Here is a 14,146-nt window from a genome sequence, read left to right on the forward strand (position 1 = left end):
TAGGGAGGTACACAATGCTCTAGTAGTCAGTATCTAGAGCGAGGGTGGGGTGATGCAGAGCAGGCAGAGATCACGCCTCAAGCAGGGGACAGCGTTTCTTGGCCAGTTGGCAGTCTGCAGCACATGGTTGATTTCATGCTGCAGTGCCTGAGAAACGACCGCCGCATTGCCCACATTCTCAACACGGCTGATTATTGGGTGTCCACCCTCCTAGATCCTCGCTACCGGGACAACTTACAAAGCCTCATAACACCGTTGAACCGGGAGCGTAAAATGCGGGAGTACCAAGACTCACTGGTGCATTCCATCATGTTCTCCATTCCAACCGAGAGCAGTGCTGCTAGTGCTTTACAAAGCAGCTCAGTGCGTCGAGGCAGTGGAGGAAGCTCTGCACAAAGAGGGAGCAGAAGCAGCGCCTCAGCACAAGGCAAGACCAGTATGGCCGAAATGTGGCAAAGTTTTGTGTCCCCGCCGCCACAAATGTCTACACCATCACAGACGGCTCCAGTCAGCAGGAGGCAACGTTTCCGTCAGATGGTGACAGACTACATGTCTTGCCCTCTTAGTGTACTCCCAGACGGCTCTTCTCCCTTCAAGTTTTGGGTCTGTAAGCTAGATACATGGCCAGAGCTAAGTCAGTATGCATTGGAGGTGCTAGCTTGCCCTGCTGCTAGTGTATTATCGGAACGCGTCTTTAGTGCCGCAGGTGGTGTACTAACAGACCGTCGCATGCAACTATCCTCCGATAACGTTGACCGGCTTACTTTTCTCAAAATGAACAAGGCCTGGATCTCTCATGAATTTGCCAGTCCTCTTCCAGAATAAATAATTGTTGGCAAAAGTATCCAGGTCTCCTGTTCTGTTCATGTTTCTACCACCTGAACTGTAATCCCTGAGCTCCAACACCGCCAGTTGGCGCTCGGAAGTGCCGTCTGCACAGTCAACACTTGCTGCCGTGTCATTGGGGTTCAGTAACGTCAGCTGTTCCCCGGCTGTGCGGACGGCAATTTCTCCTGCTCTGTCCACATTCTCACTACTACAGATTTTAAAGTTGCTCCAATTACACCTCTGGCTCCTCTGTTTTCAGTATTATCCCTGAGCTCCAACACCGCCAGTTGGCGCTCAGAAGTGCCGTCTGCACAGTCAACACTTGCTGCCGTGTCATTGGGGTTCAGTAACGTCAGCTGTTCCCCTGCTGTGCGGACGGCAATTTCTCCTGCTCTGTCCACATTCTCACTACTACAGATTTTAAAGTTGCTCCAATTACACCTCTGGCTCCTCTGTTTTCAGTATTATCCCTGAGCTCCAACACCGCCAGTTGGCGCTCGGAAGTGCCGTCTGCACAGTCAACACTTGCTGCCGTGTTATTGGGGTTCAGTAACGTCAGCTGTTCCCCTGCTGTGCGGACGGCAATTTCTCCTGCTCTGTCCACATCCACTGTACTACTGATTTAAAACCTCCTCCAAATACACCTCTGGCTCCTCTGTTTTCAGTATTATCCCTGAGCTTCAACACCGCCAGTTGGTGCTCGGAAGTGCCGTCTGCACAGTCAACACTTGCTGCCATGTTATTGGGGTTCGGTAACGTCAGCTGTTCCCCTGCTGTGCGGACGGCAATTTCTCCTGCTCTGTCCACATTCTCACTACTACAGATTTTAAAGTTGCTCCAATTACACCTCTGGCTCCTCTGTTTTCAGTATTATCCCTGAGCTCCAACACCGCCAGTTGGCGCTCGGAAGTGCCGTCTGCACAGTCAACACTTGCTGCCGTGTTATTGGGGTTCAGTAACGTCAGCTGTTCCCCTGCTGTGCGGACGGCAATTTCTCCTGCTCTGTCCACATCCACTGTACTACTGATTTAAAACCTCCTCCAAATACACCTCTGGCTCCTCTGTTTTCAGTATTATCTCTGAGCTCCAACACCGCCAGTTGGCGCTCGGAAGTGCCGTCTGCACAGTCAACACTTGCTGCCATGTTATTGGGGTTCGGTAACGTCAGCTGTTCCCCTGCTGTGCGGACGGCAATTTCTCCTGCTCTGTCCACATTTTCACTACTACAGATTTTAAAGTTGCTCCAATTACACCTCTGGCTCCTCTGTTTTCAGTATTATCCCTGAGCTCCAACACCGCCAGTTGGCGCTCGGAAGTGCCGTCTGCACAGTCAACACTTGCTGCCGTGTTATTGGGGTTCGGTAACGTCAGCTGTTCCCCTGCTGTGCGGACGGCAATTTCTCCTGCTTTGTCCACATCCACTGTACTACTGATTTAAAACCTCCTCCAAATACACCTCTGGCTCCTCTGTTTTTAGTATTTACCCTGGGCTCCAATACCGCTAGTTGCTGCTCAGAAGTGCCGTCTGCACAGTCAACGCTTGCTCCAGTGTTATTGGGGTTCAGTAATGTCAGCTGTTCCCCTGCTGCGTGTCCGGCAAATTCTCCTGCTTTGTCCACATCCACTGTACTACTGATTTAAAACTTGCTCCAATTACACCTCTGGCTCCACTCTGTTTTTAGTATTTACCCTGGGTTCCAGCACCGCCAGCTGGTTCTCGGTAGTTCCATTTGCTCTTGTACCTTCTACTACCCATCCGGGTTCCAGTACCGTCAGCTGGTTCTCGGCAGTGCCTTTGGATTAGGTGCCTCCTTCTCGGTATCCAAGTTCCACCAACGTCTGCTGGTCCTTGGTAGTGCTTTCTGGCACAGGTACCTCCTGCTTAGTAACCGAGTTCCAGTACCGTCAGCTGGTCTTCGGCAGTTCCATTGGCTCTTGTACCTTCTGCTACCCATCCGGGTTCCAGTACCGTCAGCTGGTCCTCGGTAGTTCCATTTGCTCTTGTACCTTCTACTACCCATCCGGGTTCCAGTACCGTCAGCTGGTTCTCGGCAGTGACTTTGGCACGGGTACTCCCTCCTGCCCAGCCTGGTTCCAGCACGCCAGCTGTTTCCGGGTAGTGTCAACGTCACTTTGCCTCCAATGCGTTGTCCTGTCGTGTTGCGGTCGGGTTAGCCGACTCTATGGTGCCTGCAGTTTAGGTGACTCCTATGTGGGCTGCGGGATCTGGCAATGAAGGCTGGTTCCATAGTGCCAATAGGACAAGCACCCCCTGTAGGACTGTTGGTTTTGGTAACTGCGGCCGGCTCGCGGCCTTGAACTTTTTTTTACATGGGTACCTCCTGCTACCCATCCGGGTTCCAGTACCGTCAGCTGGTTCTCGGCAGTGCCTTTGGATTAGGTGCCTCCTTCTCGGTATCCAAGTTCTACCAACGTCTGCTGGTCCTTGGTAGTGCTTTCTGGCACAGGTACCTCCTGCTTAGTAACCGAGTTCCAGTACCGTCAGCTGGTCTTCGGCAGTTCCATTGGCTCTTGTACCTTCTGCTACCCATCCGGGTTCAAGTACCGTCAGCTGGTTCTCGGCAGTGCCTTTGGATTAGGTGCCTCCTTCTCGGTATCCAAGTTCCACCAACGTCTGCTGGTCCTTGGTAGTGCTTTCTGGCACAGGTACCTCCTGCTTAGTAACCGAGTTCCAGTACCGTCAGCTGGTCTTCGGCAGTTCCATTGGCTCTTGTACCTTCTGCTACCCATCCGGGTTCCAGTACCGTCAGCTGGTCCTCGGTAGTTCCATTTGCTCTTGTACCTTCTACTACCCATCCGGGTTCCAGTACCGTCAGCTGGTTCTCGGCAGTGACTTTGGCACAGGTACTCCCTCCTGCCCAGCCTGGTTCCAGCACGCCAGCTGTTTCCGGGTAGTGTCAACGTCACTTTGCCTCCAATGCGTTGTCCTGTCGTGTTGCGGTCGGTTTAGCCGACTCTATGGTGCCTGCAGTTTAGGTGACTCCTATGTGGGCTGCGGGATCTGGCAATGAAGGCTGGTTCCATAGTGCCAATAGGACAAGCACCCCCTGTAGGACTGTTGGTTTTGGTAACTGCGGCCGGCTCGCGGCCTTGAACTTTTTTTTACATGGGTACCTTCTGCTACCCATCCGGGTTCCAGTACCGTCAGCTGGTTCTCGGCAGTGCCTTTGGATTAGGTGCCTCCTTCTCGGTATCCAAGTTCTACCAACGTCTGCTGGTCCTTGGTAGTGCTTTCTGGCACAGGTACCTCCTGCTTAGTAACCGAGTTCCAGTACCGTCAGCTGGTCTTCGGCAGTTCCATTGGCTCTTGTACCTTCTGCTACCCATCCGGGTTCAAGTACCGTCAGCTGGTTCTCGGCAGTGCCTTTGGATTAGGTGCCTCCTTCTCGGTATCCAAGTTCCACCAACGTCTGCTGGTCCTTGGTAGTGCTTTCTGGCACAGGTACCTCCTGCTTAGTAACCGAGTTCCAGTACCGTCAGCTGGTCTTCGGCAGTTCCATTGGCTCTTGTACCTTCTGCTACCCATCCGGGTTCCAGTACCGTCAGCTGGTCCTCGGTAGTTCCATTTGCTCTTGTACCTTCTACTACCCATCCGGGTTCCAGTACCGTCAGCTGGTTCTCGGCAGTGACTTTGGCACAGGTACTCCCTCCTGCCCAGCCTGGTTCCAGCACGCCAGCTGTTTCCGGGTAGTGTCAACGTCACTTTGCCTCCAATGCGTTGTCCTGTCGTGTTGCGGTCGGTTTAGCCGACTCTATGGTGCCTGCAGTTTAGGTGACTCCTATGTGGGCTGCGGGATCTGGCAATGAAGGCTTGTTCCATAGTGCCAATAGGACAAGCACCCCCTGTAGGACTGTTGGTTTTGGTAACAGCGGCCGGCTCGCGGCCTTAAACTTTTTTTTACATGGGTACCTTCTGCTACCCATCCGGGTTCCAGTACCGTCAGCTGGTTCTCGGCAGTACCTTTGGATTAGGTGCCTCCTTCTCAGTATCCAAGTTCCACCAACGTCTGCTGGTCCTTGGTAGTGCTTTCTGGCACAGGTACCTCCTGCTTAGTAACCGAGTTCCAGTACCGTCAGCTGGTCTTCGGCAGTTCCATTGGCTCTTGTACCTTCTGCTACCCATCCGGGTTCCAGTACCGTCAGCTGGTCCTCGGTAGTTCCATTTGCTCTTGTACCTTCTACTACCCATCCGGGTTCCAGTACCGTCAGCTGGTTCTCGGCAGTGACTTTGGCACGGGTACTCCCTCCTGCCCAGCCTGGTTCCAGCACGCCAGCTGTTTCCGGGTAGTGTCAACGTCACTTTGCCTCCAATGCGTTGTCCTGTCGTGTTGCGGTCGGGTTAGCCGACTCTATGGTGCCTGCAGTTTAGGTGACTCCTATGTGGGCTGCGGGATCTGGCAATGAAGGCTGGTTCCATAGTGCCAATAGGACAAGCACCCCCTGTAGGACTGTTGGTTTTGGTAACTGCGGCCGGCTCGCGGCCTTGAACTTTTTTTTACATGGGTACCTTCTGCTACCCATCCGGGTTCCAGTACCGTCAGCTGGTTCTCGGCAGTGCCTTTGGATTAGGTGCCTCCTTCTCGGTATCCAAGTTCTACCAACGTCTGCTGGTCCTTGGTAGTGCTTTCTGGCACAGGTACCTCCTGCTTAGTAACCGAGTTCCAGTACCGTCAGCTGGTCTTCGGCAGTTCCATTGGCTCTTGTACCTTCTGCTACCCATCCGGGTTCAAGTACCGTCAGCTGGTTCTCGGCAGTGCCTTTGGATTAGGTGCCTCCTTCTCGGTATCCAAGTTCCACCAACGTCTGCTGGTCCTTGGTAGTGCTTTCTGGCACAGGTACCTCCTGCTTAGTAACCGAGTTCCAGTACCGTCAGCTGGTCTTCGGCAGTTCCATTGGCTCTTGTACCTTCTGCTACCCATCCGGGTTCCAGTACCGTCAGCTGGTCCTCGGTAGTTCCATTTGCTCTTGTACCTTCTACTACCCATCCGGGTTCCAGTACCGTCAGCTGGTTCTCGGCAGTGACTTTGGCACAGGTACTCCCTCCTGCCCAGCCTGGTTCCAGCACGCCAGCTGTTTCCGGGTAGTGTCAACGTCACTTTGCCTCCAATGCGTTGTCCTGTCGTGTTGCGGTCGGTTTAGCCGACTCTATGGTGCCTGCAGTTTAGGTGACTCCTATGTGGGCTGCGGGATCTGGCAATGAAGGCTGGTTCCATAGTGCCAATAGGACAAGCACCCCCTGTAGGACTGTTGGTTTTGGTAACTGCGGCCGGCTCGCGGCCTTGAACTTTTTTTTACATGGGTACCTTCTGCTACCCATCCGGGTTCCAGTACCGTCAGCTGGTTCTCGGCAGTGCCTTTGGATTAGGTGCCTCCTTCTCGGTATCCAAGTTCTACCAACGTCTGCTGGTCCTTGGTAGTGCTTTCTGGCACAGGTACCTCCTGCTTAGTAACCGAGTTCCAGTACCGTCAGCTGGTCTTCGGCAGTTCCATTGGCTCTTGTACCTTCTGCTACCCATCCGGGTTCAAGTACCGTCAGCTGGTTCTCGGCAGTGCCTTTGGATTAGGTGCCTCCTTCTCGGTATCCAAGTTCCACCAACGTCTGCTGGTCCTTGGTAGTGCTTTCTGGCACAGGTACCTCCTGCTTAGTAACCGAGTTCCAGTACCGTCAGCTGGTCTTCGGCAGTTCCATTGGCTCTTGTACCTTCTGCTACCCATCCGGGTTCCAGTACCGTCAGCTGGTCCTCGGTAGTTCCATTTGCTCTTGTACCTTCTACTACCCATCCGGGTTCCAGTACCGTCAGCTGGTTCTCGGCAGTGACTTTGGCACAGGTACTCCCTCCTGCCCAGCCTGGTTCCAGCACGCCAGCTGTTTCCGGGTAGTGTCAACGTCACTTTGCCTCCAATGCGTTGTCCTGTCGTGTTGCGGTCGGTTTAGCCGACTCTATGGTGCCTGCAGTTTAGGTGACTCCTATGTGGGCTGCGGGATCTGGCAATGAAGGCTTGTTCCATAGTGCCAATAGGACAAGCACCCCCTGTAGGACTGTTGGTTTTGGTAACAGCGGCCGGCTCGCGGCCTTAAACTTTTTTTTACATGGGTACCTTCTGCTACCCATCCGGGTTCCAGTACCGTCAGCTGGTTCTCGGCAGTGCCTTTGGATTAGGTGCCTCCTTCTCAGTATCCAAGTTCCACCAACGTCTGCTGGTCCTTGGTAGTGCTTTCTGGCACAGGTACCTCCTGCTTAGTAACCGAGTTCCAGTACCGTCAGCTGGTCTTCGGCAGTTCCATTGGCTCTTGTACCTTCTGCTACCCATCCGGGTTCCAGTACCGTCAGCTGGTTCTCGGTAGTTCCTCAGCTTTCTTGTACCTTCTGCTACATTTCCAATTTCAAGCTTTTTGAAATGGTTCTTGGTAATCACTCTGGATCTCCCTGACGAGGACCCTGAAGACGAGGACCCTGAAGACCAACCCTAAGAAGACGAGGACCCCGAAGACAACGACCCTGAAGACGAGGACCCTGAAGACCACCCCGAAGAATACGAGGACCCTGAAGACCACCCCGAAGAAGACGAGGACCCTGAAGACCACCCCGAAGAAGACGAGGACCCTGAAGACCACCCCGAAGAAGACGAGGACCCCGAAGACGAGGACCCAGAAGACCAACCCGAAGAAGACGAGGACCCCGAAGACGAGGACCCCCGAAGACGACGACCCTGAAGACCACCCCGAAGAAGACCAAGAAGATGACCCTGAAGAAGTTGACCAAGAGGACAAAGAAGAGAAGACAAGCACCAAGATACAGAAGAACAAGAGACAGAAAACCAAGAAGCAGAAATACAAGAAGCTGCAGAACAAAAAGCGGAAGAACATTAAGCATAAGACTAAAAATCAGAGCAAAAGATAAAATCTAAATTATAAGCAGAAGATGACTAAGCAGTGTATGGGGGTGAGTCCGTTCCTCCTCGTGGTGCCCCTGGAAAAGACCTGCTACTGCAGGCCAAACTGAACGCGGACAAATCCTGTTGTAAATCTTTTGTGACGGGCAGAACGAAAGGTGTAATGTCCAACCTTTTATAGATAACAACTACAGGAATGCCTGTCACAAATAAGAATATGATGAAGAAGAAGAATATGAAGAAGATGAAGAAGTAGAATATGAAGAATGTAAAAAAAAAGAATAATATGAAGAAGGTGAAGAAGAAGAAGATGAAGAAGGTGAAGAAGAAGAGGATGAAAAAGATGCTGAGGATGATGAAGGAGAACGTGTGGGAGAAGTAAAAAACAAGGTGAAGAGCATGGAAGTAGTGAAACATAAATATCTAACAAAATATAAAAATACTTAACATAGTCAATATTTCCGTAACTCAGAACGTCTTAAAAAAAATATTAATTCCTGCTATTCCATTTGATTGGGCTAAACCTCTATGCCTTTATTGTCTCCCCCACCTCCCCCAATACATTCTACATTATTCTTAGTTGTTTTCCTTCATGTAGAATTAACCTACAAGGAAAGAAAGGGTTTATTTTCATTCCGATATTTCTGTCCCATTGACTTGCATTGGTTTCCGGTATCGGAATCGGCGATATCCGATACTTTTTCGGTATCGGTCCGATCCAATCCGATCCGATATTTCCTGATATCGGAAGGTATCGCACAACACTACTCACCAACAACTGACTGTGTAAGTGCAGGAGAGGAGGCTCCGCCCACCTGCTCCCGCCTCCAGCAGAGCACAGAGCCAGCTTACAGCATGGTCACTGCTCTCCCTGCCCCCTACCCGGGTCTGAATGTTACCTCTCCGCTCTCCCCCTCCTACCCTGCAATTACACCAGAGCTCTGCAGTCGGGCCTCAAGAGGAGGGGAGGCTGCCCCACAGAGAAGATGGAAGAACCTGCATCATGTACAGAAAGGGTAAGTCCATGTGCAGTGTGTGTGTGTTTTATATTTATATATATATATATATATATATATGTGTGTATGTATATATGTGTGTATGTATATATGTGTATGCATGTATATGTGTGTGTGTGTGTGTGTGTGTATGTATCTATATCTATGTATTTGTGGACCATAAGAGGGGCTCACTCGCTGTCGTGGCCCAGGCTGCTTCCCCTGTGCAGGACCGCTGACACTTCACCTGACATGGCCGTGAGCTGTGCGGCTGTGTCTGGTATTAATGACACGGCAGGGACGACACTGCGCCTATAATTGTGCTTGTGTATTGCCGCGCCATTACTACCAGACACAACCGCACAGCGCACGGCCATGTCAGGTGAAGTGCTGGCAATCAAGCAGCGCCAGAGGTCCTACACAGATGCTGTAGAAGCAGTCCAGGCCTCAACGGCGAGTGGGCCCCTCTGATGGTCCAGGGCCATGTCTGTGACATGCCGGGGGCCCTGCACTGATACATGCATGAGGAGCTGCTGGACAGGACAGTTTTATGTGTTTATAAGATATGTACGTATGCATGTGTCTGTGCGCATATCTGCGTACCGTGTGCATGTGTGCGCATATCTGCATATCGTGCGTGCGCACGTGTGCTGGCCTGGCCGCATCACAGCTAGAAGACACGGCCCTGTGCGCGGCAGTGTCTGCTAGCGTGACGTCATGCAGTGTGCCCTGCACTGCTTCTTACCACCATAGAGGAGCTGGACGACTGGAGCCGAGCAGGGGGACGGTGAGTGATGTGTCAGTGTGTGCAGATATCATTGTGTGATATGTCTGTTTATATGTATTTTTGTGTTTCAAATGTGTTTATGGCTATGTGCCCACGATGCAGAAATGCTGCATATTTTTTCCGCTTCTCCCTGGCAGGAAAAACGCATGCAGATTTTACATGCGTTTTTCCAACCAGGTAGAAGCGTTTGTCAAGCGTTTTTGCATGCATTTCCGCATGCGGGTTATCAAGCACTTTTCCAAGCGATTTTAGCATCACTTGGAAAAGTGCTTGACAACTTGGTCACACTATATAAATCCATGCAACCGGCATATATAGTGTGACCAAGTAATAGTTAAAAAAAAGAATAAGAATGGTAAAAAGTAAAGATTATACTCACCTTCTGATGGCCCCCGGTCTCCTCAGCGATGCGTCCGGTGTGTTGAGCGGCTCACGGTGGTGTGAAAGGACCTTTCATGGCGTCATTTAGTCATGTGACAGGTCATGCGACAGCCGATATCAGCTGTCGTGTGACCTGTCACATGACTAAATGACGTCATGGCAGGTGCTTTCACACCACCGCAACGCATACAACAGACCGGATGTATCGCTGAGGAGACCAGGGGCCATCGGAAGGTGAGTATAATCTTTATTTTTTTTATTTTAAATTCTTTTTTTTACAGGTACTATGGTACCCGGGTCTGGATGAGAGCCTCCTTTTCTCCAGACCAGGGTACCATCGGCACATTGAAACGCTTCATATCCGCGTGTGCACATGTAGTCATGCGGATATTAAGCGATTCAATGCAAGTCAATGGCGCCAATTACGCTGCGTGTCCGCAAAATTAATGGACATGCTGCGTTTTTTTCTGCAATGATAATCCGCATTGGAAATTTCCGCAGCATGTGCACAGCACATGCGGATTATCATTGGGGAACATGGGGCACGTATTACCAAGCGTTTTTTCAGCGTTTTTGCTGCGGAAATTCCGTGGCAAAAACGCTTGAAAAACGCACAGCCTATGCGTGTATGTATTTGTCTTTGTATATGTTTGTTTGTGTGTGTGCGGCCTCCTGCTGTATCTGGGGGGGGGCGCCGTGCATCCTCCGGCTGTATCGGGGGGGGGCACCGTGTGTCCTCCGGCTGTATCTGGGGGGGGCACCGTGCGTCCTCCGGCTGTATCTGGGGGGGGGCACCGTGCGTCCTCCGGCTGTATCTGGGGGGGGGGCGCCGTGCGTCCTCGGGCTGTATCTGGGGGGGGCGCCGTGTGGCCTCCGGCTGTATCTGGGGGGGGCGCCGTGCGGCCTCCTGCTGTGTATAGGAGGATTATGTGAAAGCTCATATTATACAGTATGAGACCCTACATACATAGGGGGATGTCAGCATACTTAATTGTGCTCAATATTAAGTCATACAATTAATATAAAAAAAATAATTAGAATTAATAAGTTAATATTTTGCAGAATTAATTTCACGTGAACTATCACATGATCTATCAAAGGGGGATCATGTGACAAGTCATGTGATACATCAGGTGTGTGTGTGTGTGTGTGTGTGTGGGGGGGCCATGCCGTCTAAACTGACCGGGGCCCTTGCTACTCTTAATCCACCCCTGTGTACAAGTGTCTCCAGTACGTGTGAAAACTGTCACCACACGTATCAGAGATATTGACGTGTGAAAGAACCCTAACATACAGCTGATGCACCTCAGCCATTGAGCCAAAGCCATCCCCATGCCATATATACAATTGAGTTTTTGGCACCCGCACAAGAAGTTAATTGGTAATTGCACTAATTCCTTATTTAAGCATTATTCTCATAGTAATTATAGAAGAATATGATTAAAATATATAATTTATTAGTACATACGTTAAAAATCGAAACAAAGGCAAAATATGCTCATGTACGAAAAAGCACATGGGTGTCCTATGATTAATAAATTAGAGAAGGTCAAAGGGATCTCAAGGAAGCTAAATGTTTCTTTGGGCATAGTGCCTATCTCACGGTGGATATTCCGTAAAAATTACCTCCGCAGACATGTGGAAGCTTTCATAAATAGGATGAGGGTGGAAATCTTTAACTCTTTATAATTATGAATGCTCAGAACTACTGCAGGAGGCTTTTAGGGTCAAGGTACAAAGACCTACCGGTCCGGTATATCTAATGTTTGGCAGCTAGGACCCTAAACTTACAAAGTATGCTACTCCCCCCCCCCCAAAATAAAGAACAAATATAGAAATTGTTATGCACACGCCCGGACTGACTGGCGTGTGCGGGTGTTGTGGTTCCACTGGACCATGGACCGGAGAGTGCCTGGAGGGGCGTGACTAAGTATCTGGCCGATCCGACCAAGGTGGCACGACGGCATACGACGCCAGTGCACCAGGGAGAAACCGGGCAGAGGGACCAGGTGCTACTCCAGGTCAAACTCCGGACACGGGGGTTGACCCACACTGGGATTACTGGAACAGGCAGGTTAGGCTGGCACAGACTGGTGGATGTAAGCAAACACGGCAGGTATGCAGATGGGTGGATACAGGCGAGTATGCAGGCAGGGAGGTACTGGCCGAAAGGACGGGCTGGAGCACAGAAAGGTTAAGACCCAGTACAGACTGGGTCACAGAACCGCAGATGCGGTAGACAACCACAGCAGAGAGGGAACGCCCGAAGCGGTGGGCAAGAACAGAGCAGGACAGGGCTGCAGGAGCAGCGAGCAGAAGCAGGGCAGGACGGGGCTGCAGGAGCAGCGAGCAGAAGCAGGGCAGGACAGGACTGCCGGAGCAGCGGGCAGAAGCAGGGCAGGACAGGACTGCCGGAGCAGCGGGCAGAAGCAGGGCAGGACAGGACTGCCGGAGCAGCGGGCAGAAGCAGGGCAGGACAGGACTGCCGGAGCAGCGGGCAGAAGCAGGGCAGGACAGGACTGCCGGAGCAGCGGGCAGAAGCAGGGCAGGACAGGACTGCCGGAGCAGCGGGCAGAAGCAGGGCAGGACAGGACTGCCGGAGCAGCGGGCAGAAGCAGGACAGGACTGCCGGAGCAGCGGGCAGAAGCAGGGCAGGACAGGACTGCCGGAGCAGTGAGCAAAAGGGTCAGAGCGGAGCAAGGCTGCTGGAGCAGTGAGCAAAAGGGTCAGAGCGGAGCAAGGCTGCCGGAGCAGTGAGCAAGGAGTCAGAGCAGGACTGACAGGGCTCTGTTCACACGGAACAGACAGGAAGGGAAAGGCAGAGCCAGATACCCACAGGGTATTTGCAGTGAAGTAGCAAGTGGACCACAAACTCACAAACGGGAGTACAGAGACAACAAGCAGGAGTTAGGTACGAGTTCAGACTCTGCAGAAAAAGGAAAGGAACGGACATAGAGGCAAAACAGGTAAAGGATAGGAGAGAGTTCAGACTGGAACTGAGTGTACGGAAGAGACCGACACTGCAGCAGGATACAGGAGCGGGTCTGGGAATACGGCCCCCAGAGAGGCGGGACGAACAGGCAAGGAGCGTGTTCAGACAGGACAGACAAGATACAGGAACGGATCTAGGTAATCGGCCCCTAGAAGGCAGGAGGAACAGGCTAGGAGCGTGTTCAGACAGGCCTGGAAATACAGCCTCCAGGAAAGGCAGCAGGCAAGAGTACACAGACAGGACTCAGTTCAGACACGGGAACTGATACCGCAAGGCAGGAGACATAGACAGGACTCAGTTCAGACACGGGAACTGATACTGCAAGACAGGAGAAATAGACAGGACTCTGTTCAGACGGGAACAGATACCGCAAGGCAGAGACACAAACAGGACTCTGTTCAGACGGGAACAGATACCGCAAGGCACAGACAGGCAGATCTAGGAATACGGCCCCTAGAAGGCGAAAGAACAGGCAAGAAGCGTGTTCACAAGAACAGACCACAGTTCAGACACAGAACTGGAAAACAGGCAGGAAAACAGGATAGGACCTGGCATGTCAGAGACAAAAAGCCGACTGACAGGACACAATGCTCAGGCGCCATCTTGAGGAAGAAGGTGGTATAAATACCCAAAGATGGACAGCAATAGACTGAAGGTGCAACAGGGGCGTGTCCGCAGCAGGTACAAGAAACAGGAAGTTCAGCGGGCGTCGCCCTATGCAGCCAAAACAGACAAACAGACAGCAAGGAGGGAAGCCAGAGAGACATTCTGGACTGGAGATCAAGTGCGCACTCTTGCACAGTGGGAGATGGACCACCATGCAAGGATGCCGCCAGGTATGTTACAGAAATAAAATATCCTCGTAAATATGTCTTTGTACAGGGTGGTATTTTGAAAAGTGGTCTGGGGGGCATCGGGCACCCTTCTAAACTGTGCAAGTCCATGTTAGATACTGTACTTTAAGCAGCAAATTGGAGTTTGAAATATTTAAGAATACAAAAGTTTTACTATGTAAAATAAGAGATGAACCATATTTTGAGCAACACAGATTTCTGTAGGTTTGAAGATCTTTGCTCAAATCGAACATTGGTACCGTATCAGCCAGGATGAAATACACATCTTTATTGCTAAAGGGTGAGGAACGTGTCTGGTTCTGCTGACCTCCAGCTGTTAGAACTCTCCTGTTAGGTTTTTTCTAGTTTGCTGGTCACATGACCATTTTTGCCTATTTAATCCGGCTCCGCCCTC

Source organism: Phyllobates terribilis, unplaced genomic scaffold (assembly GCF_046119375.1).
Source record: "Phyllobates terribilis strain yellow unplaced genomic scaffold, ASM4611937v1 Scaffold_13__5_contigs__length_258822181, whole genome shotgun sequence".
NCBI lineage: Eukaryota > Metazoa > Chordata > Amphibia > Anura > Dendrobatidae > Phyllobates > Phyllobates terribilis.